Here is a 22,838-nt window from a genome sequence, read left to right as displayed (position 1 = left end):
TTGGATCCATTCTTATCATCTGCCTTCTCCTGGTGCAGTTGGCTAAGGATGGTTTGGTGTGTGGTGTTGAGTTTCACTCCAGAGGCACTCCATTGCCTCTATTCCTTGTTGCATCTCTAGCTGTGACTAGTGAGGACTGACCCTGGGCATTGAGTTCCACAGTGTGAAGGAGTGGAGTTCTCTGTTTGTTAAGAGAGTGGGGAGCCTCTGGTGTTCCTGTGGTGTGATGTAGACAGAAGGGTCTTTGGGTCATGCCTCTCTACTTCCTCCTGTAGTTGGTAGGGAAGTGCCTACCACTAGAAGAGGTTTTCTTGAGCACTGATGGACATGGGTTTTGTCCCTTAAAATCTCATTTTGGAACAGATATGTGTATGCAATTATCCAGACAGCTCTTCTGAGGAATTGGAATGCTTATTACAGAAAAAAGATGTGACTCAGATGCCAATTCTGTGTCCAAAAGAGACTGAAAATGAAAGAGCTGCCCAAAATAGTGGGCCCAATTTGAGGGCCATATTGTTTTGAATATTGGCAATGAACTTCACCTAAATGTCCAAGACTGGTAGAAAATTGAATGGAAAGTGGCTCAGAAGTACCTTGAAGGTGACTATTGGGAGACAGCTTACCCAGGGAGAGTATAGGTGACTCGTTCAATGTAATTATGTTCTCACCTTTGTCTCCAAAGTAATTCACCAGTTGAGCAAATCTTGAGGAGTTCTTTAGAGACTATATGATGCCTGAAGTCTCAATCAACATGGAACACACAAAATATGACTCACACCCTAAAACGTGGGTAGGGAAAGAGCTGGGTAGGCAGATAGGAGACTTGCACTCACAAAGGTCAAGTTTCTCCTAACAGAAAGACGACAGTGGAACAGAATACAAAGACCACAGATGCAAGGCTGAGCTTCAAACAAAGGGTGAGACATCTGTTAAAAAGGGATAAACTTCAACACAGTGACCTTAACATGAGGGGAAGAAATGGCACATGAAGTGCACATTGTCCCTGAATGCCTTACCAAGAGTGGGCTGGAGGCTTATTTTCTTAACCCTTAGATCCTTATAAAACCTGAGACAATTGCCACTCATTGGCAACCCTCTCTTGGGACCCCACCCATGCAGGAGTTCTGCTTTCTTTATATTGTTTTTGTATAATCTGACACTTTGCCCTCACACTTTCACTATTTGTGTCTGTGAAATTCCTTCAATGGATGAGCAAGGCAAAGAACGCAGTCAATTCCATGGTGTGTGTCACAAAATAACTGAAGACTAATTATGTCAGGAAACTAGATTGATAGGGGAAATGATATTACCTACTGCCCAGCTCCACATCCTGTCTGTCCCCAGAATGGGGCTGTAGTTGAACCCTTATGAGATCATTCAGACCTCACTAAGAAGAATGCATTCTCCATTTTGAAAATATGAACACAACACTCAATATTCTTTACAGCTGCCGAAACTAATTCTGACCTCCATGCAGGAATTTCCTTTTTCTAGGACAACACCCTCTCCTCAGGACCCTTCTCATACATTCTAGGCAGGAGACTCAATCCTCCTTAAGACATAGAAAAGCCAGAGATCAGAAGTGCAACTCATGGATAAGTGGACAGGCCCTCATGAATTTCTCCTAACCACGCACTCACACATTTCTAACCCTCCTTCACCACATCTGAAGAGGAAGGACACCACCAGAAGATGATTGTCCTGCTCGTCCTGGGAATCCACAGTCCCTGGTTAGCTGACAACCCCTCTACAAATCTCACATGTCTGTTCAGGAGACAAGCCCCAGATGGAACATACCAAGCTTTCATGTGTTCATTTACTGTTCCTCTTGACCTTCTCTATCCCTCCCTCAATCCAGGTCAGATTCCTTTCCACCTGCTTACCGATTGGGCTTTCAGTTTCTGATCTCCATCATCAGGTAGATGGCTGGGACTTCAGAGAGCTCCCTCTGCTGGACACTGACTAACTTGGAAAATTCAGGCAGCCATTCAAAGTACCTGGCAGCAGTCTCCTAACTGACTCAGATCAGGGGGGAATGCTGCCATGTTCAACCAAAAATGCCTCCTTCCTCCTTCTAACCAGGAGAGTCCTGAGATGTTAAAAATCAAGGCTGAGAAGAGAAAATATGTCTCTTCTAGAAAGAGAAGGATTCAACACCACTCCAGACAAAGGCAATGGAGTAGGTAATGGAGCCAGATGGCTACTGGCAGGAGAAGCTGAATGGGTGAGAGATCCACCTCATGTATTGGTGCCCTACATGACTTATGTGGGACTCTCCACCGAGTAGATTGGGCTCCCTAAAGATGTGGAATGCAACCATCACCCCAAAGGAGACGGTGTGGCTTGGCCTATAGATGCATTCTTGCAAAATAAAGCATCCCCTTTTCTGGCCTATTCAAAATATTTCTTGAGTTGAAGGGATGCTGGCCCCTGATCTCTTGCCCCCACTGTAAGTGCAAAGGGAAGACTCACACTTGCTGTACGAGCTGCCACCTGTCACCCACTTCCTTGGTCTTGAAGGGTCTGAATCATCTGTCACATCCACTAGGGGCCCCACTGCCCACACTTTTCCCTTTCTGAAGTGGCCTCTTCGTTTTGATCCTTTGTGCAGTTTGTGAGTCTTGGGCCAATCACCATCACAAACATCTTAAAAGAGAGTGCAGGCCTGGCATCAGAACACCTGGGCCAGGAAGAACAAGAAAAGAAAACTCACTTTTTTTTTGAACCTAGGGAAAAATTAATTCAAGGGTGTAACATATTCTTGAGGCATTGGTGTCATTCTGCTTTGACAGAGGAAGAGTGCCCCCTGAGTACATCTTCCCACTTTCTGGAATTGGGATGGTAGTAGAGTGTTTTCTGTGTGAACAAAAAACCCAATCACAGTAGAACACACTAAGATGGTTATTCTGCACCTATTTTATAAATTTCATGAGAAAAAATTAAACGGTCATAACTACTACCCAAAGTGGGGGTGGGGGAATGTAGTATCCAGGAGCAGCTCTTGGTTGGGTCATCACCTCTAGGATTCCAGCTCTCCTTTAGCTTGATTTGGATCACTTCACATTTCTACCAGGACACTTAATTTACTGAGAGCCATGTTGCCTGCCTCAGAAAGCTGACACCTGTGAAGACTTGTGTTGGAGTTTCTTTTAGGGCTTCCTCCGATGTCATCAAACAAATATCTTGTGGCATTTTTTCTATATTAAAGGGTAGGTTAATTGACAAGTCTCCTCTCTCCCCACCCCCCAAAACAAGGAAACAGTGGCTTTATGTGAAATGAGATACCTCTCAGTTTTTGAGAGCTGTTCCATTGCCTTAATGACTGGTTGTCTCAGTTGTTGGGGTTAGTATCAAGACTTCCTGGAAATCTGTATCATTTTCCCCATATTTTTACTGATGCAATATGGCTCAGTTCCCCTACCCCTACCGCTTGGTCCCTTTTCTCTACTCATCTTTCCCACATTCCTTTTCCTTTTTGTTCTTTATTTTTTGCATATCAGAGAAAATGTACATCCAATATTTGTGCATCTAAGTTCTTTGGGGATGTTGATGTGTAGGTTTTTTTTTTCCTTGATGTGTCCTTATCTGGTTTGGGTATGTGTGCAATGCTGGCTTTATAAATTTGGAATGTGTTCCATCCCTTTGTATTTCATGGAGTAATTTGGGGAGTTTTGGCATCACTTCTTCTTCAAAGATTTTTGGTAGACCTCAGCTGGGAGTCCATCCAGCCCTGAGTTTTTCTTTTTTAGAGACAGTAATGAAAAGCCTTCCATCTCATTACAAGTCATTGGTATGTTTGGGTTTTCTTTTGATCTGGATTCAGTTTTGGGAGATCCTATTTATCTAGAAATGTATTCATTTCTCCTAGGTTTTCCAATGTATTGGAGTACAAGTTTTCAAAATAGTGTCTAATGATCCGCTGGATTTCTGTGATATCTATGGTGATTTCACCTTTTTAATCTCTAATTTTATAAACTTGGCTTTTCTCTGCTTTTTTTCTTGGTTATTTTAGCATGGGGGCTTTTCAATCTTGTTTACCTTTTTAAAGAAACAACTGTTTCATTGGTCCTTAGTGTTGTTATGTTTGTTGTCAAGTTCATTAATGTTGGCTCCGATTTTATTTCCTTCCTTCCTTCAGTGTTTGCTCCTCCACCATAGCCTGGCTTTTGCACCATTTCCCATTTACACAGTGCATGCTTCCTCAGTAGAGGGCGCTGAAGTGACACCGCAGGAAGCAGAGGCCTCTTGTGGTTAAGCTACTGTACCATTGCTCTGTGATGCTGGTATGAGTCCATGTGAGGGCAGCGTGGATCAGGTGAGGAGATCCTCAGATCCTGAGGAAGGCTTTGGTCTCCAGGAAAATTTCCCAACACTTTCCAAGCTGATCTTAGGTGATGGTGCCCTCCTAGTGAAGGGTCCAACTGTAGCGGGAGGCACCTGACCTTGAGTTCAGAACTTGGCAGTCCCTGGCTCTACCCATGCCCACCTGAGTTGTAGCACCAAACACACTGCCCTTACCAGGCACATATTCCCAAGGGTCCCCCATCCCTTTCTGCTCAGAGGACGCTGTGAGAGCCATGGCTGCTGCTCCCTCAGGTAAGGAAGGTCAAGGTGGGCTGGGGAGTGGACAGCCCTGGATGCTCCTACCATGTGGTCACCCATGCCCACCGGCTTGTCCCCTAGAGATGAAGACCTGGCATAAGGCAGAAGCTGCTGCAGAGTATTGAAGCTGCTGCTGACCTTGAGGAAGAAGGTAGGTGCAGGCCGCACATCTGGGAAGGCACAGCCAACTTGGGTGGGGGCCAATGGTTCTTGGAGGGGTGCTCCCTGGTGACAGGAGCTGCCACATGGTAGGGAGGCTCACCCAGGATGAGCATCTACCTCTGGAGGGCTGGAGGGGTAACCCATGTGTTTAGGGTTCTGGGGCTGGAGGTATGAGGTACCTGTGGTGTCTTTAAGCTGTGTGCAGGGGTGGATGCAGTGTGAAGATCCTCCAGGTTGGGGGCATACCTTGAGGTGTCTGGTTGGGACCCCCTGTTGTGCAGGAACAGTTGTGTGGGTCTCAGTGAGGGGGCCTTAAAGGAGAGACAAGCTCCTGGGGACAGGTAGGACTGTTTGGGGAGGACCATGTTGATTGGGCCTGCCAAAGAGGGCCCAGCATTCAGCAAAGAAGAGGTTCAGTTTGGGGACAAAACGACTCCCTCCTGCACGCACACATTCGCAGTACCCAGAGCCACCACCACCAGGAGACAGAGGCCACTTCTTGGGGGTCTCAGGTCTGTGGAATGCTCCATTGGCAGGCAGCGTCCCATCATCTTAACCACCTTACACAGGAGAAGTACAAACAGACTTCTGCTTCTCTGCTGCCCATTTACTGTCCCTTGGGCCATGGTGGAGATTAGTCCAGCCTCTGGATTTATAGCTAGTCACCTCTGAGGTCCCTGTAGAGGTAGGGAACATTTAGAGTGGCGGGGCTAAGGATGGCATCTGCAGGTCTGGGCTGAGTGTGCATGGGTACACACATGGCTCTGTGTGTGTGTGTGTGTGTGTGTGTGTGTGTATGTGTGTGTATGTGTGTGTGTGGTGTGCATATGTGTGGAATTTTGGGCTGCAGTGTGTGAGTAAGAGAATGTATGTGCATCTGTCTGCAGATGTCCAAGTGTGTTTCCAGACATTGCATGTGAATCGGTGTGAACTGTTTTTGTGAGTTTGTTTAGTGTAATGCATGAGTATATATGAATAAATAAGGCTATGATTTGTGTGTGTGTGTGTGTGTGTGTATGTGTGTGTGAGATTTGCCCTTCTCTTGTCACACCCCCACCATTGCTCAGCCTGGCACCCCTTTGCAGCCATGTTTGCATCTTTTGAGATGTCAGCTCGAGATCTTGCATGGTGTAGACATTTTGGGTCAGCCTGGTCTCTGTGTGTGTGTGTGTGTGTGTGTGTGTGTGTGTGTGTGTGTGTTAGGGGTGGCATCATGTGGTAGACGAACTGATCACCACTGAGGCTCCTCTCCCCGTGCAGATGCAAATTGAGCAATTACTTACATGCTTTCATTGAGAGCACAATCCAGTCTGAGGACAGGTAGATAAATAGTAAGTTCCATGGCAGAAATAAAGGTCAGAAAGACAGGGAAAGGGCTCACCAGAGGTGGTGGTCAGCTTGGCCTCGCTGAGGGGATAATGATTGAGCAGAGCGTTGAAGGAAGGGAGGACATACACTTGTTCAGGAAGGGTGTTCCTGGCAGAATTATCAACACCTGCGAGATCTTGAGCTGGAAAGACAGAGTAGCAAGGTGGCCAATGAAACCAGAGCGAATGAAGGAGAGTGATGATGAGGTCAGAGAAAGAACAGGGTCCACCTTGCAGAGTCTCGTGGCTGCTGAGGTGTTTGGCCCTTACCCTGGGTAAGATGGGAGCCCTGGGGGAGTTTGGACCAGACGAGGAACATGGAAGTATCAGGGACCAGTAGGAAGGAAGCAAGGTCACTAGGGTGTCAGGCCAAAGAGGAAACTTCGGCCTATTCTTTGCAGAATTTTGCCTCTGGGCTGGGAACCTTAGGCTCAGCCTCCACTTTTCAGCATTCAGAGTAGGGCTGGCAGAATCCTTGTTCATTGAATGGGCACAGAACTTCCAAGAAGGACATTTCTGGGTCCCTTGAGTCCTGTAGGATTGACTCAGTTGAGCCTGTGTGTAGGCTCATGGGGGCAGAACTTCTCATGAATAATGCAGTCCCACCCATATGATGAGTTTTGAGGCTGTTTCAGGACTCTGGCAGCACAGCTCCTGGGAGCTTTGCATAGTGCTGGGTGTCTGGCAGCCTTGATCTTCCTGGTTACCAATAGTGAGAGTGGCAAGAGGGGCCTGGCTTTCTTGTTTGCTTGTGTCTCCTGTGCCATGCTGTTGGGTCTCCCTGCAGAAGCCTCATGAGGTGCTGTAGTAGCTTGGGGGAGGATGTTGTCATGGGTTAACAAGTAGGAAAGGGCACTTTTGTCACCCCCAGGGGCCTGCAAAATTGCTAAGGCTTCAGGCACCTGATGCAACAGGACACGGCCTGAGCCTTGTTCCCAGGCCTCTGTCCCTAACAACCATGTGATTCCTAAAAAGTCCCTGCTCACATCCCCCTGCTCCTGCTTTCTAAGCACAGAAGGTTCTAGAGCTGACCACCACCTCTGGTGAGCCCTAGGTTCTAGCCACCAGCTGGCACGACGCTCTGTGACCAGTCCTCCCTGGAATTAGCCAAGGCTGTACTTAAGATATAATAAACAGCAGCTGATAAGGCTTGCTCCCCTCCAGGAAGCCCAGGATTCAGTTAAAGACATCCTGAGTAAATAAAGGCATAAAAACAAACAAACAAAACAAAAAATTACCATATGATACCTAGCTGTTCAATAGACAATCTCATTTAACCACCCCCATGCTCTGTGGAGTGAACAACACACCTTCACTGGTGCATTAGAAAACTGGGACAAGGACATGGCAGGTATCTTGCCTAAGGTCACAGAGCTAGTGAGTGGTTCATCCAGGGATCTGGCTGCAAACCATGCTTTACATTGCTCTGCAGCTGCAACCAACAGCCCACAGGTGGTTGTGACCTATGCAGGGAGTGTGAGTTGGAGTTGGCAAAAGGCCAGAGTTTGGAATCAGACAGTCCTGGGTTCAAATTGTGGTCCTGCCCATTTAGTAGCACCTGAACGTCTGGAATGACAGTCTCTTTTCCCTTGTGCAGCAGTGTTGCTGACCTGTTCTCGTGGTGCCATCTGTATGCAGGAAGGACTGCTTCACTCACTCCAGTGGGAGCAAGATGGACTCAGCTGCAGGGGGTCAGTTTCTGCCCTCTGCTTACAGATGACTTTGCAGATGCTCTCAGAGCATGAGCTTGATCACCTGGATAAGCCCATGGTAGGGGTGCTGCAGGCCCCAGAGCTGTGCTATATGTTGAATGCAAGGGGTATTTCTTGATGTCCAAAGGGACAAGCTCTTTGGGGGGAGCCTCCTGATCCTGCCATGGAGTTGTCCTGAGCCCTTGGGTGAGGGGTTTCAGAGTTGGAAATTCAGATGGGTCACTGTGTTTTTCTTTTAGTGATATGAGAAGATGGAAGATTCATATTTTTATGCTTTTTCTGTTCCTGATATTTTAGGAGCTCAGATTGTGGGTGTTCTATGGAATGCAACAGTTGCTGCCATACCAAGGCCACATTGAAAAATCAGATAGCTGAGGCCCTAGGAGTCAGACACTCAGTGATACTTGGGTCTTTGAAAGCATTCCCTGTAGTTATTCTTCAGTCAATTATGCTTAATTAGTAGACTAGAATTATAGAATCTTCAGTTCATCACACATCGATCCTAAGTGCTTTGCCTTGTCTCATATAATCTACAAGGCTGACTTCCTCTTGTGTAGGTGAAAGTAGCAACTCCTCTTTATTAGCAAGGAAGTTGAAGCTCTGAGGGTTTAAGGACTTGAGCCAAGGCCAGACAGCTATGAAGCAGCAAAGCGGTCCACCTTTCAAATTGGATAAACCTTAACAATGTTAGCTAGATCAATAAGTAAACAAGCATAAGTTTACAGAAGAAAGAAAGGCTGACAAGTGGATTGCTTTGGTTCACATGTTTGGGAATTGTGGGCTGAACACAACAGATTCAGGCATAGCTTTATCCAGAGGTTGCAGTGTCATCATCAGGACACTGCCTCTCTGCATCTCCTGACACTGCCTTCTTTGCCCACCCTGTCTCTGGGGGTGGTGGCATGTTGCCAAGCAGCTTTAAAGACACAATCTTCTAGTTTGGCATTGGAGGAAAAGACAGTGTCCTAATGATGATAGTGAAAGTCATGGGCTAGCCTGGGTCATGGTTCTATCTGCCCATCATGGTGGGATGGATTGATCTCAGTGGTGAAGCCTGGAGGGGCTGAATCATTGTGTGAGAGAAAGAAAGAGTCACCCAAAATATTCAAGGGTAAATGATGAGACAGGGAGATGAAAGCCAAGCAGGCAAGCCACAGATGTCCCCACTGAAGGGGTGAGAGCAGCTGCATTTAGAACACAGCCCCTTGCAGTAGAGGTGGCTGATTTTGCCCCTGTGCCTGTCTTTGGTCTTAAGTGCTGCCTGCAGGCTTACTATTTGCCGGGTGTCCACTGGATCATGTGAGCAGACCCTGATATTGTACAAACAGACACCAACTGGCTGCATGGAGAGAGCATCCTCAGCTTTCCTGGGTACCTCCAAGTGTCCAGAGTGCAGTACCCAAGCCTGGCTCCGATTGCCCAGGTCTTAATCAGTGGAGGCAGTTGTAACTATGACCATCAACTGTGTGGCTTTGAAACATCAGAAACTGATTTCTCACAGATCTGAAGGCTGGCAGGCCAAGATCAGGGGGCCAGGATGGCAGCGTATGGTGAGGGCCCTCCCTCAGGTTGCAGCTGACCCACTTCTCATTATATCCTCACCCTATGACTTTTCCACAGCTTCCAAGCCCTCCTTTCCAATCCCGGGGGAGCTGTGGAGACAACAGTGAGCACAAGGAAGGACCCCACCCTCTTGGAGCCCACAGTCTAGAAGGAGAGACTGAGCAAGGACAAGTAAACTGATGAAGAAATAGGATGAATTCAGAAATGGTTGAGGAAACAGAGGAGACAGAGGGTCAGGGTGTTCCTAGGTGGCAGTCAGAATGGGCTTCTCAGAGGAAGTGTCATGAGCGCTGAGAGCTTATTGATGGACAGGAGCTGCTGGGCCAAGAAGTGGGAAGGGCAGCTCAAATGTGCTCAGGCAGCAAGCAGCTGGCAGCCTCCGAAGGGGGCAGGGGTGGAATAGAGATAAGTAGGAACAGCCCAGTGACAAAGAGGGAGAGGTGGGCCACCCTAAATCTGAGTCTCCCCTAAGGCCTTCTGAGGAGGTGTCAGGCAGGGTTTCTGAGCTGTCACCATCAGACAGCTTCTCTATAAAGACCCCAAAGCCTCCTGAAGACCATGCTGTGCTGAGCTTGGAGAGAGGCAGGTTGGGAAGGAGGTGCTGGGTCTGTTTGCCCCAAGCTCTGGTTGCCTGCCCTCAGCCTCTCCCAGTGCAGAGTGACAAAGCACACTTCTTCCTCCTCTTGTTTTTTACTTGATAACTTTTTAGAGAATTTTTAAGCTCAAAATTGAAGGGAAGAACAGAGATTTCCCAAATGCTCCCATCCCTGCCCAGCCTCAGCCTCTGCCTCTGTCACCATCACTACCCACCAGAGAGGCACATTTGTTCCAGTTCAGAAACCCACATCATTGTCACCTACAGTCTGGAGCTAACCTTAATCTTTCCTCTTGATGATGCACATTCTGTGGGAATGGACAGTTGTAGAATGACATGAACCCATCTTTGGCCATGACCATGATGTTTACTGGCTGTGATCTGAGGAAGCAGGTACGTTAGCCATCAGGACAGAGCAACCTGAATCCATGTGGAGCTTCACTGATGCAAAGTGCAGCAGTCTCTTCACAGGCCTGATGGGCCTTGCCTTTCTAGGTCAGCAGCCTTATTGGAAACTTGGGAATGGTAAAAGTGACACCTACATTGCATGGGTGCTATGAATCTTTGGGCTTACACAGGAAGCACTCACTTCCAGGAGGCACCCATAGGGGTTTGTTGAATGAGTGAATAACGGTACTCTCTTCCAGACTTGGTGTGGGACAGCCTGGATTTGTATCCCCCCCCTGGCACTTGTAGCTAGTATTCTGTGGCAAGTCATTTCATCTGACCATGACTCAGTTTTCTCACCTCTAGAGGGGGGATATACCCATCACATTGAGTTACCATGAAGAGTTGAAGAAACAATATCCATGAGCATGGGCCAGAAACACAGTGGTAGGTGGTGCTACTAAAACAAATGTATGCACACTTACTATGCAGCAGCTACTGTCTTCAATTCTTGAAAGGTACTGCATTCCTCCCAAAATTTGGACATTCCTCAGAAGGTGCTGGAGCTGCTGTGTAAAAGATGTGTATTGCTTCCAAGCCCTGGCACATGGCCATCTCCTGCTTGGTGCTGGGAATTCTGGGAACTCAGTCAGCTCTGGGGAAAGTAGTGTTTTCAGAGGAGCATCCTGCCTGGATGTTTAGAAAACCGAGTAGGATGAGCCCCAAGAGTGTCTGCCTCAGGTCTGGTTCTGTGTAACTCTAGGCAGCCTATAGCTCTGGCCTTACCCTGTGGGCATATCCCCTCCCTGTGAGAAAGTTCTCTGCCTCAGGCCTCGCTACTCTGAGGCTTCAGGAAAAACAATTTCCACATTTAGGAAGAAGTCTGTGGATTGCATCTGGGAGCATTCCAACCTGCATGTAGCCAGAATAGGGACACCTGGGGAGAAACGAATAGGGTTCTGGCCCTGAATAGCTAGGCAGTAGGTGGTTTGGCTCAGTCATCACTCAAATGTATGTGTAGCACCACCATGGGCCATCATTTGGCCTATTATTTAGGAATCAATGCAGACAAAACTTCTAGTCCTCCTGGAGTTCCAGGATTGTCAGGAAGTTAGTCAAGCCCACCAGCCATCTTGGCAGATGAGGGGCACAGGATGTTAGAGGTGTCAGCCTCCTCACCATCTCTAGGTATAGAAACCTGCAGCCAGATGTTTGTGAGGAGTAGCTTCAAGGAAAGAAGGGAGTGTTCTTTGGGCCAGTCAGGAGGGCTCCTGTTTCATGGGAAGCTCTTATAAATGATGGCTGGGCAAATCCCAATTTCCACCCTGTGTGATTTCCCACAGAGGACTCAACACTGGGGTTTACCCTGTAGAAAGAACATATTGTTCTGCATTGGATTCTGGGCACCAAAGGAACAGAGTAGTGGTTGGGGCCTCAGAGCCAAGCCCTGTGTGGATCCCTTTCCAACACAGCCAATCCAAACCCAGGTTGCCACTACTTTTCTGTACAGAGACCGGACAGCAAGTGTGGGGAGCCCCTTACCCACACATGTGCCTCACAGGTTGCCCTTTTGATCTGGTGCATGGACTTGCCCGGCTACTCTTTGGGAACCCATGATGCAGGGACCTTGGGTGGTTCCAGTTAAAAGAGAGGCCCTGTCCATCATGACTCCCTGTTTCACTCCACATTCCACAGCACCCTCTGCTCCATCATCAAAATGCAGCTGTACCTCTATCCAGAATATTTTTGAGGTCCCAAGACTTGGACAACCTGAAGCTTCTCAGGACCTTCCTGTTGATCATTATGCCTGAATCAGAGGGGAACTTCCATGTGCTTCCCCAGCTGAAGAACACAGATCCTGTAAGTCTGAGCTCTCTGATGATGGGGTCTGGGGTGGATGACTGAAGGTGTGTGCAGAGGAATCTCAGCTGGTGCCCCTGGGATCTGTCATATGTTCCCAAGACACACAACTCTGACATCCTTCAGCTGGTGGAACCTAGTCTGGAAAGATGGCGAATTGTGGAGGAGGGCCAGGACTATTCTCAGAGGCAGTGTTCTAGTGTGAATTGGGAAAGGCCCAAGGAAAGTCAGTCATGTTGGGTGTTTTCTCCTGCAGCTCTAGCACCATATCAAGTGATACAATAGCCTCCAGCAGCTGTGGCCCAACTTACTTGCTTACATTTGGGGGAGCATATCATCACATTCCCTGTGAAGGAGGAGAAATAGCCCTCAAAATCAGAGGTTGGTCCTACACCAGCATTAACCACACAGGAAGATATGGAGCCACCAGTGGCCACTGAACCTTCAAGAAGAGGAGGAAGCTTAGCTGCCAATAAGCAAGTCAGTGGATATTGAACATTATCTTCCACTTGGTATATATGTATGGTACATATGGTGCTCCAAGCTGCCATCCCATCCTCTGAAAGAGAACCACCTTTCCTGGCAGCAATATAAATTCAGGGTCCAAAACAATAGAGGCAGGAGGTCAAGAAACTATTAGGCCATAGCCCTCCACATCTCCTAGAATGTATCCTCACTTCCCTAGTTCTAAACTTTTCAAAGGCATCTCCAACATGTGAGCCCCTGAGCATTACCCAGTGCCAGAACCCCCAGCACAGCTATCCTTTCCCTCCCCCCTGAGATTATCTATTTTATTTTATTTTTTAAATTTTTATTGCTGGTTGTTCAAAACATTACATAGTTCTTGATATATCATACTTCACACTTTGATTCAAGTGGGTTATGAACTCCCATTCTTACCCCGTATACAGATTGCAGAATCACATTGGTTACACATCCATTGATTTACATATTGCCATACTAGTGTCTGTTGTATTCTGCTGCCTTTCCTATCCTCTACTATCCTCCCTCCCCTCCTCTCGCCTCCCCTCCTCTCTCTCTACCCCCCTATTGTAATTCATTTCCCCTCTTTGTATTTTTTCCCTTTCCCCTCACTTCCTCTTGTATGTAATTTTGTATAACCGTGAGGGTCTCCTTCCATTTCCATGCAATTTCCCTTCTCTCTCCCTTTCCCTCCCACCTCTCATCCCTGTTCAGTGTTAATCTTCTTCTCATGCTCTTCGTCCCTACTCTGTTCTTGGTTACTCTCCTTATATCAAAGAAGACATTTGGCATTTGTTTTTCAGGGATTGGTTTGCTTCACTTAGCATAATCTGCTCTAATGCCATCCATTTCCCTGCAAATTCTATGATTTTTGTCATTTTTTAATGCAGAGTAATATTCCATTGTGTATAAATGCCACATTTTTTTAATCCATTCATCTATTGAAGGGCATCTGGGTTGGTTCCACAGTCTTGCTATTGTGAATTGTGCTGCTATGAACATCGATGTAGCAGTGTCCCTGTAGTATGCTCTTTTTAGGTCTTTAGGGAATAGACTGAGAAGGGGAATAGCTGGGTCAAATGGTGGTTCCATTCCCAGCATTCCAAGGAATCTCCATAGTGCTTTCCAAATTGGCCGCACCATCTATTTTATTTCTCTTCAGATCGCATAAATCTTTCGCCTTTTCTATTTTATTTTTTGTGATGCTAATTCTTATGGCATTGTAAGTATTTTTAGTGGCATTCTTTTATGTTGACCTAAAAGTGCTTAATCCATTCACCAGGCTGTGCCACCACCAGTACTGCGTAGCTGTTGATGGAGCCCATATAGAACTCATAGGTGCTGTGAGAGAGGATACAAACAGGCCATCCAGAAGGAGGTGAGATAGATGCCCCAGTTATGGAGCAGAAGTGACTGACTAATGAGTGTTGAAAATTTTAGGCCATGATAACTCATACTATGAACTATTTTAACTGTCATGTGGCACTACAAATCCCACTCATATAAGATAAAAACCTTAATATGTACATTCTTATTGCTCCACAGATCATGGCTCACCATCCTCTTATTCTTCAAGACACAATATTGAAGTTAGAACCGTTAATGACTCATTAATGGTCTGTACTGTTTAAATAAAAAGAAGAGTCTTACGTTTTTCACTTCAAATAAAAAGCTGTACATCTTACACTACTTTGTCACACTGAGAATGCAAAGGAAATGTTCAAGAAGGAATTTAAAGTGCAGCTCCAAGGCATATGTAAATGACTAGAGGCAAAAAATGCCTTATTCCTGATCTGGAAAAACTTTTTATATTCTGAATAAAAGAAGAACACCCCACGTTCTATGAAGATGAAGCCAAATCCAGATAAGGCCATCACTTTAGATTGTTATACTGACAAGAGAAGTGAGAAAGCTGCACAAGAATTCTGAAGGTGCCAGAGTTTGGTCCATTATGTTTTTGCCAAGAAGCCCCTCTCCATAAAATAAAAGTGCAAGGCAAAGAAACAAGTGCCGATGTAGAAGCTCTTGCAAGTCATCTACAAGGTCTTGCTAAGCTATTCGATGAAGATGTGTTGTGCTTTAGGTAGTATGTGTCCCCAGAAGCTCCTGGGTGAGCCAATACAAGAATTATCAGTGAAATGATTCAGTTCTGAGAGCTTTAACCCAATCAATGGTTAATTCCCCTGACAGATATGAACAGGAAGCAGGCATGGAAGGGCATGTGCTGGACCCTTCCCAAGCCTGGAGGTATAGGTGGCACCTAGAAAGGAATCTAGTGAAAGAAGTCTGGTTTCTAGGACTGAAGCATATAGAAGCCAAACTCCGCGTTCCACAGCAGGATTTCCGTCGGACGTTGCCAGTGACCAGGAGCAGTGTCAGAATCCTGTAGCAGGGGCATCCATCTGTGGGGAGAATGTCAAATAGCAAGCCTAGGTGTCTTAAGGCAGTTTGAGGAGCCCAGATGTATCAGTAGCAGGATGGAGAATTGGCCTCAGGCTTGGAGGACAGCCATGGGCAGGAGCCTGGGCAGTGAAGCCTTGGCGTTTGGAATCTGTGGAGGTATTGGTGTCTGAAGTTCAGCTATGGCAGTGGTGGCAAAGGCAACTGAGGAGTCTGTAGGTGGCAACGTCAAGCCAGGCATCCAGAGAGTTGCATTGTCATCCTCTGGCAGTGGCAGGAGTCTGGTCCCAGTGCAGTGATGGTGGCTGAGGCATCACTGGTGGCCCTGTGGGGACTCCAATGGCTTCACTGTGGAGCTCTGTTAGCGGTGATGGTGACAGCTTGGGACAGCAGGCCTCAGAGTCAGAGGGTGACTGGAGGCTGTGATGGCCTCTGCAGTGGCTCCTCCAGGCAACTGGTATTGCTCCTGGTAGGGCCTGCCTGCCCACAAAGCAGGGCGCAGGAGCCGGTGGTTCCCAGACACCTGCTGAGGACCTCATGCTGCCCATTTCAGCAATGCCTGGCATTGGCCTTGAGTTTACCAGGCTGCTCACCTAATCCTTGAGTTCACCCTGCCCCACCCTGAGTTGCAGCCTCTGAGGGATGAGTAGGCCTGCTGCCAGCTGGGGCAGCCTTGGGAGAAGGCACCCACCCTCCCCAGCTATATCTCCCCTGGGCTGTGGTAGCAGAGTGCAGAGGTGGGAGTGGGGGGGCCTAGAAAATCCTCACCCTCCAAATGCATCCCTGGGGTGGGACAAGGGTGGAGCACATAGGTGGAAGTGGGAGTCTAAGCGCAACGAGTTCTCTGCCTTGGTCTTCTGCCACTCCCAGCGAAAGAAATGCACTTTGGGGGTGAAGATGTCCTAGGACCTCTGCTTTCTGCACCCACAGTCCACGCAGGAAGTGGCTGGGGATGGTGAGGTTTTCTCCCAAGACTGCCACAACCTAGCAGACAGTCTAGTTAATCAGTAGAGAGGCTATATCAGGCGATGGGGTGAGCAGACACACAGTGGGCTCATGGCTAGAGCAAGACATGGCAGCTGTGGGAAGCATAAGGTCCTGGGCAGCTGCCTGGGTACCACTGCCTCCTGCAATCTTCTTCCTGAGCAGGCCAGTCGACCAGGCGCAAGACCAGGGCCTGGAGCCTCCACCACAGAGGACATCCCAGCTACTGGTTACCTTATCACTCTGACACCCACTATCCCATGCCCTTGCTGCCATGCCAGTCTGGAGCTCTTCGCTGCAGCCAACTAGACTCCCCACATGGCCAATGGATGCCACCTTCACTTCACCCAGTTACTTCTGCACGATGAAGCTTCTCACTGCTGGACACTGCCTGTTGTTGCTGCCCCTGCTTCTGAACTCTTATGGTGCCACTACCATTATGCAGCACTGAAACTTCCAAACTCCAGATGGACTCCAACACTGCCCACCAAGGCCCCAATGTAATTGTACTTTACCCCACACCTGGTGCCCGACCTCTATACTGAGGCTGGACCCCTGATGCTGCTGTATGTTGCTCCCGCCCCTGCCAGACTCTGGAGCTCCACCCTGCTGCCACCAGACTTTAACATGGATACTAGACAGTGACACTCAGTACTGGGGCCAACTTCATTGCAACTGCAGCCAGACCCTTGTCACTATGGCAGATGAAAACACTCATGGCTGGATGCATCTGTTGTTACAACCACTGTTTCTGGATTCTTCCACTGTCACGGCCACCATGAGTAGGAAGCAAGGAACTCCCAAATCACAGCTGCATGCTGACAACGCCACAGTCGCCCTCACCTCACACCAATACTCAACTCCTGACTTTTGACGCCTGATGCCCTGTGCCCAAAACAGATGGATGCTGCTCTTGCCACCATATGCCACCATTTCATGATGGTGCCATTGCAGTGAATTGACCCCAAGGATGCTTCTCTGCTCAAGATGTATAAGAGCTGGGAAACTGATCATTCTCCATTACAGTCACCTCACCAAGTTCCACTGCATGCTGCCTGCCTTTTGTCACCCCAGGACCAGACACCAGTCCTCAGGACCCTTGAGGAGTTGTGGCTCTAACTCAGGGAACTCATCTAAATAAACAAGTGAGCACTCTAAATAAAGGCTGCAGTCCTCACAGGAGGCAGTGGGTGGGACTAGGTGGGTCCAGCTCACTGGTGAGAGGGTGGGGTTAGAGCCTGGGAGCTGCTGGCCAGGTCTAGACCTGATCCTGTAGGGCAAGATAGAGAGGGATCTTTGGCTGCTCTGGGAGTCTAGCCCTGGAAGAACCTTCTGGTCCTTTCTCCTGAACTTTCCATGGTGTCTCCTTCTCCTACTCCTCCACTCTTCCCTGAGGAGACTCTGTGTCCTGGACATAGGGTCATCTGGGCACAGGGTCTCTGGGCAGTGGTGTGAGGCCCCAGTACATTGCAGCAGGCTGGGGACAGCCAGATTGGCCATACCTGGACTTGTAGGAAAAATAGCCTATTGGGAAAATACCCTCCTAGATCTACCAAATTTAGCCTAACACTGGCTTCTTCCAAGAGATTATCAAGAAAGGAAAAATATAAGTAAGCAAGTTTGTCTGGCTAAGTGGTAGTGTGAGGAGAAGTAAAGACTTCAGATTGGGTAGAGCTGGATTTAAATCCCTCTTAACTGGGTGACCTTGGCCAGGGTGCAGAACTAGGTACAACCTTGGGTTTGTATCTGGTAAAGTAAAGTTGGTGAGGAGGATAAGCCAGGGGTCAAATTAAGCTGTTGAGCAGTACCTAAACTTTGGGAGCCAGGAAGGCATTTGACATGATTTCCATGCATAAATATATTCTGAGATTAAAGTCAACCCACTTAGAGGTGCACCTTTGGAAGGCAACTGACCTGTGAGCAGGCGGTTGAATTTACTTCATTTTTTAGATGAAATAATAATATATGGAAGATCATAAGCCAATGTTGGGTCAGGCTTGTGAAATTATAGGCTGTTTTCAAATTTGTTTAAAGTTACATTGAGTTAAATCTACATAGTTCAAGCCTCCTGGGATATCCCCCACCTCTTGTCACACCCCCACATAGAGCACTATCTACAATCCCTTACTCTAATTTTTAGAGTGTCACCAAATATGTCAATGTGTGTATGTACATATGCAGAGATATACATTATGTAATACTTTGTCCCTTTTAGCCTGCTTTGGAACCTCCTGAAAATAAAATCTCTTATTCTTAAGTACATTCTTTTGCAGCTTTCCCTCCTTAATTTGTACCCCTTAAGCTGAGCATCAGGAAGAAGGAAACACCAGAGAAACTCAAAGATCCGAAGGACACCAGCCCTGCTCAAGTCACTCTGGAAGCTGACTAGCCTGAATGTGCCCAAAGCTTGAGGAAACATCATCCCTGCTTCAGCCACTCTGGGTTGGATGTACAAGGTGAAAGATATACTAACCCAAAGGAAAATGGACTGTTTCACTCTTTAAGACAGCTTTTATACTGTCATTGCCACCCCTTACTTCTGTCATATACAGAGTCCTTTGTTTTGTCTTGACTCTAGGACTGATAACAATCAAACACATAGTTAATAATATCAGAAAACACACACATGTACCAGTTCAATCCTGAAAGGGCATTGCAGTTGAGATCCAAGCTCACTATTTGGAGGATGGTTTCCTTTTCTTGGTGGATTCAAAGCTTAATTGACATAGCATGGATTGTGCTATGAACTTGTGTATTGCTTCCATGTTTGTTTCCTCTTTTCATTAAAACTAGTGGTTCTACAATAGAAGCAGGTTTTCTTTTTAAAAAAAGAGAAACAACAACTATGATATTACATTATATAAAGCTTTAAGCCAAGAAGATAATAATGCCCTTTGACTTAGAGTATTAAATAATGAGCATCAAAGGGGGTAATGCTGTAGTTTCCAAAAGACTCCCACCTTAATTGTAACACACAAGTCTCTCTCCTAATCAAGAAGAGATTATTTTAAGAAGTCAACAAAATTTCCAGAGCACTCATTGTGCTTTGAGCTCCTTTTTGTTGTAAAGGCCAGGTTTCTCTTTCTTGTAAGAGTTAGGCCTGCAGGGCTGGGGTTGTGGCTCAGTGATAGAGCACTTGCCTCGCACATGTGAGGCCCCTTGTTCAATTCTCAGCACCACATAAAAATAAAGGTATTGTGCTCATCTACATCCTAAAAAATAATAGTCTCCAATCAAGTTTTTTGATGTGCGAAAATTTCTGTTTTCTGTGTAAAAAATTGTGAAACCTCTGTCCAACCTATGAATGTGAAACAAAGTTAAGTTATATTAAACATTATTCTGTGTAACCACCCACTGCAATGTTAGAGAATTTCCAGACCTGGGGTCCAGAGCTTGTTTGGTGTTAGTCCCTCTGGGTTGCTGCAGCTTGAATAAATCTGCTTCCTCCAAATTCCTCAGGTGTCCAGACTCATCTTTCCTGCATCAATGCCTGCTTGAAATGCTAGAATGTCCTAATTCTTGAAGGGCCTGAAGAGACAGTCTTTCAGACTCTGTCACAGTATGAATTCTAGGAAAAGTAATTCATCACAATGAAACTAATTTCAGGTTTCATTATAGGGACTTCCTGGATGTAATATCAAAGTTGCATGATAAAACTTGTATACGTCTATTGAGTTGCCATTATATACCCCATAAAGATATATAAATGATATATTTGAATAAAAATTTACTCTGGGGGAAAATATGTTTTGTGAGAAATCTAAAGCCATGCTTGCATTTTGTGTTGTTTTAAATATTATGCTGTTATATATTATATTTTATTATTACATTTTTAAATCTGAAAAAGATATCAGAATTTTGTACCATAATATTGTCAAAAAGGGAAAATTTTATTGATTAGAAATATGCTTTCCTGTTTATAGAGCTAGCAGTTGAATTAAAGTTTTGCACCAAACACCAAGTCCATGAGAACCTCAGTCTGGTGAAACCACATCTTGGTGCCTGCCCAGGCCAGTGCCCATGTGTGCCTGGCTCTTTGCCACCCAATAGATATGAGCCCTGAACAAGGGTGGTGGGACCTGAATTCCAACCCTTTTTGTGCTTATGTTTGGGCCACTTGGACAGCTGTACTCTGCTTTAATTTCTTCTCTGTGAGGACCTGTGTCCAATCTGCCCATGGGGCTGTTGAAGATCAGTGAAGAACTTCACCAAGTTTTAGGAAGCCTGGTTGCTGCACAGTGTTAGGAGGAACATCCTAACAAAGGTAGCTCTGTGACTGACCCCCACCCTCTACCTGCTTTCCTTCATTTTCTTTGTGGAAGGCAGGGGGGTTTTGTTCATCTGCCATGTGGCCTGCCAGCTCCAAGACAAATAACAGCCAATGTCATGGGTTTTCTTTATGTTGCTCTTAAGGCTTTCTTTAAATTACTTTTAAGGCAAGTGGGTAGACAGATAATGCAGAAAAACAACAGGTACACAAATAATCAGAACAAAGAGAGTCAATTAAGACATACACCAAGAAAGATTAATGGGGCTATTACTAACTCTTGTCAGGATCATTTGGGGTCATTGTGAAGCTAGAATTTATGCTCACAAGTGTCTCAATAAATTTCAGAAGAGACATTTTCTTAGCATTACAGGAGAAAAAAGTTAAGTTCTTTCTGGTCATTGACCCCAATACTCACAGTAACATAGTATTTACTTGTAAATGAAGCCCCCCACTTAATATGATGACCAATATGACAGTTCTGGAGAACAACTAAGTAAAAACTCTACCCCTTGACATGAAGAAGTTGAACACCTGATTGTCAAAAAGTGGTGAATGTGGACCCAGTTCTCAGGGAAACCATAAAATACCAATGAATTTGGAGACAGCACTCTTTCCTTCATTGTTCTCTGCTGGGAGTGAACCATTGTTTGGAGAATGCTCTTTGTTTGAGCCTTACTTTATTTTTACTTTAAGAAAAAGTTATCTTGCATTATCTTTGGTTTCTGCCTTCAAATTTTCTTTCTTTGGTACACAAGACCTGAGGTTTGGAGTTTCAACTCCCCACTCTCCCGCGATATCTAATCAAGTGCCTTGAATCAGATTGACAGCCATCTACAGGAAGGAATTTAAACTTCACCTTATTCCTCTCCCAGCTTTTGTTGAGATTATGTCTATCTTAGCCTCTGATATCTTACAGTTTGCTTTAGTTTCTCTGTCTACACTTTCCTCTGCTGAAACCTCTTCCATATGTCACACCCATGCTTTGTCTAATGTCATTTATGTTGTCACTATTCATCTTTTTTTCCTTCTTTATAACAGTGACTTTTTTTTCCTGATGACATATAGATGTACACTTTCTCTTGCTTTTTGTGGCATTCTTTTGAGCAAGGCCATCAGAGCGGCAATGAGGCTCCACTGTTATGGCTGTTGCCTTATGGTGTCCCCCTGTCTCTCTTCAGTAATGGGCATCACACCACAATTTTTATAGGTTACTTCCAGAATCTTGAGGGCAATGAGTTAACCACCTTTATCTACTTACAAATCTTCTCATGGGGCACTAGTTGAAGATCCCTCATAGCTAAGAAATATATTCTCAGTTGGTATCTTTTCTTCACCAAAGTGATAGTTATGGTCCTTATTCTATAGTGCCTTTGCATGGACCCCATGTCCCCTCACATTTATTATTTCAAAGGAAAGCCAAGGAATATAATGATTCTTGCTCTTTTCTATGTCAGTAATCCTGATGTTATTTTTGGACTATATATGTTTCCAATAGAGTGACACAAAAACTCTTGCTCCCCTCACCCACTTTTCAATATCATGCCCATCCTATTCTGATGAGGCCTTTCTAGCAATGAGTCAAAACATTACTGGCCTAGGGACCCCCAAACCACACCTTCCTTCCTCTCAACAATGTACCTAACATTCATCTGTCAATATCAAATTTTCCCACTCTTTTCTGTACCCACCCCCATTCCCACAACCTGGTTTCCCTCATCATGAGTCTGTCCCTACTTATCCTACTACCAGTTTATACACATTACAAGAGGAAAATGGAGAATACTGACTGGTAAGAATGCAGGTACCTTTATCTATGCAAGATCTAAAACAGGCCCAACAGGATTTAGGAAGATTTGCTGATGACCCTGATAAATATATAGAGGGATTCAAACTCAGGCCTTGAGGTAATCTGGAGAGATATAACAATAATTTTGAGTCAAACTCTAACTGAGACCTCAGTTTGCTAAGGTTTGGAGGATGATTTATATTTTCCTAACACTTTATACCTTGTGTTCCCTTCTGCTGTTCAAACTGAGCATCCTAATTGGAGTTATGATGAATCACTCTGAAGGTGATACAGAGATCACCTGATCACTTGTCTCAAGGCAGCACTTAAAAATAATAGGATGAAACCTATTCTATGACATTGGTATCAATTGATCAGGGGTTGGGGTGAAATCCCAGAACTTTTGTAGAAATATTGAAGGAAGGCTTAGTAAAATATACATTCTTAGATCCTGCATCTCTTGAAAGGCAACTTATTTTAAAAGATAAATTTATTCTTCAATTTGCCCCAGATTTTAGAAATTACAAAATTGGTAGCAGACCCTGGGACTTCCCTTAAAGTTAGCCATGCAGGTCTTTTATGATCAAACCAGGAGGAAACATGAAGGGTCCTAAGAAAGGAGAAAAGAGGGCCAAGAGACCAATACAATTATTGACTGCAGCTCTTC

Source organism: Urocitellus parryii, chromosome 11, assembly GCF_045843805.1.
Source record: "Urocitellus parryii isolate mUroPar1 chromosome 11, mUroPar1.hap1, whole genome shotgun sequence".
NCBI lineage: Eukaryota > Metazoa > Chordata > Mammalia > Rodentia > Sciuridae > Urocitellus > Urocitellus parryii.
The sequence above is the reverse complement of the archived record's forward strand: the minus strand, read 5'-3'. Positions refer to the sequence as shown.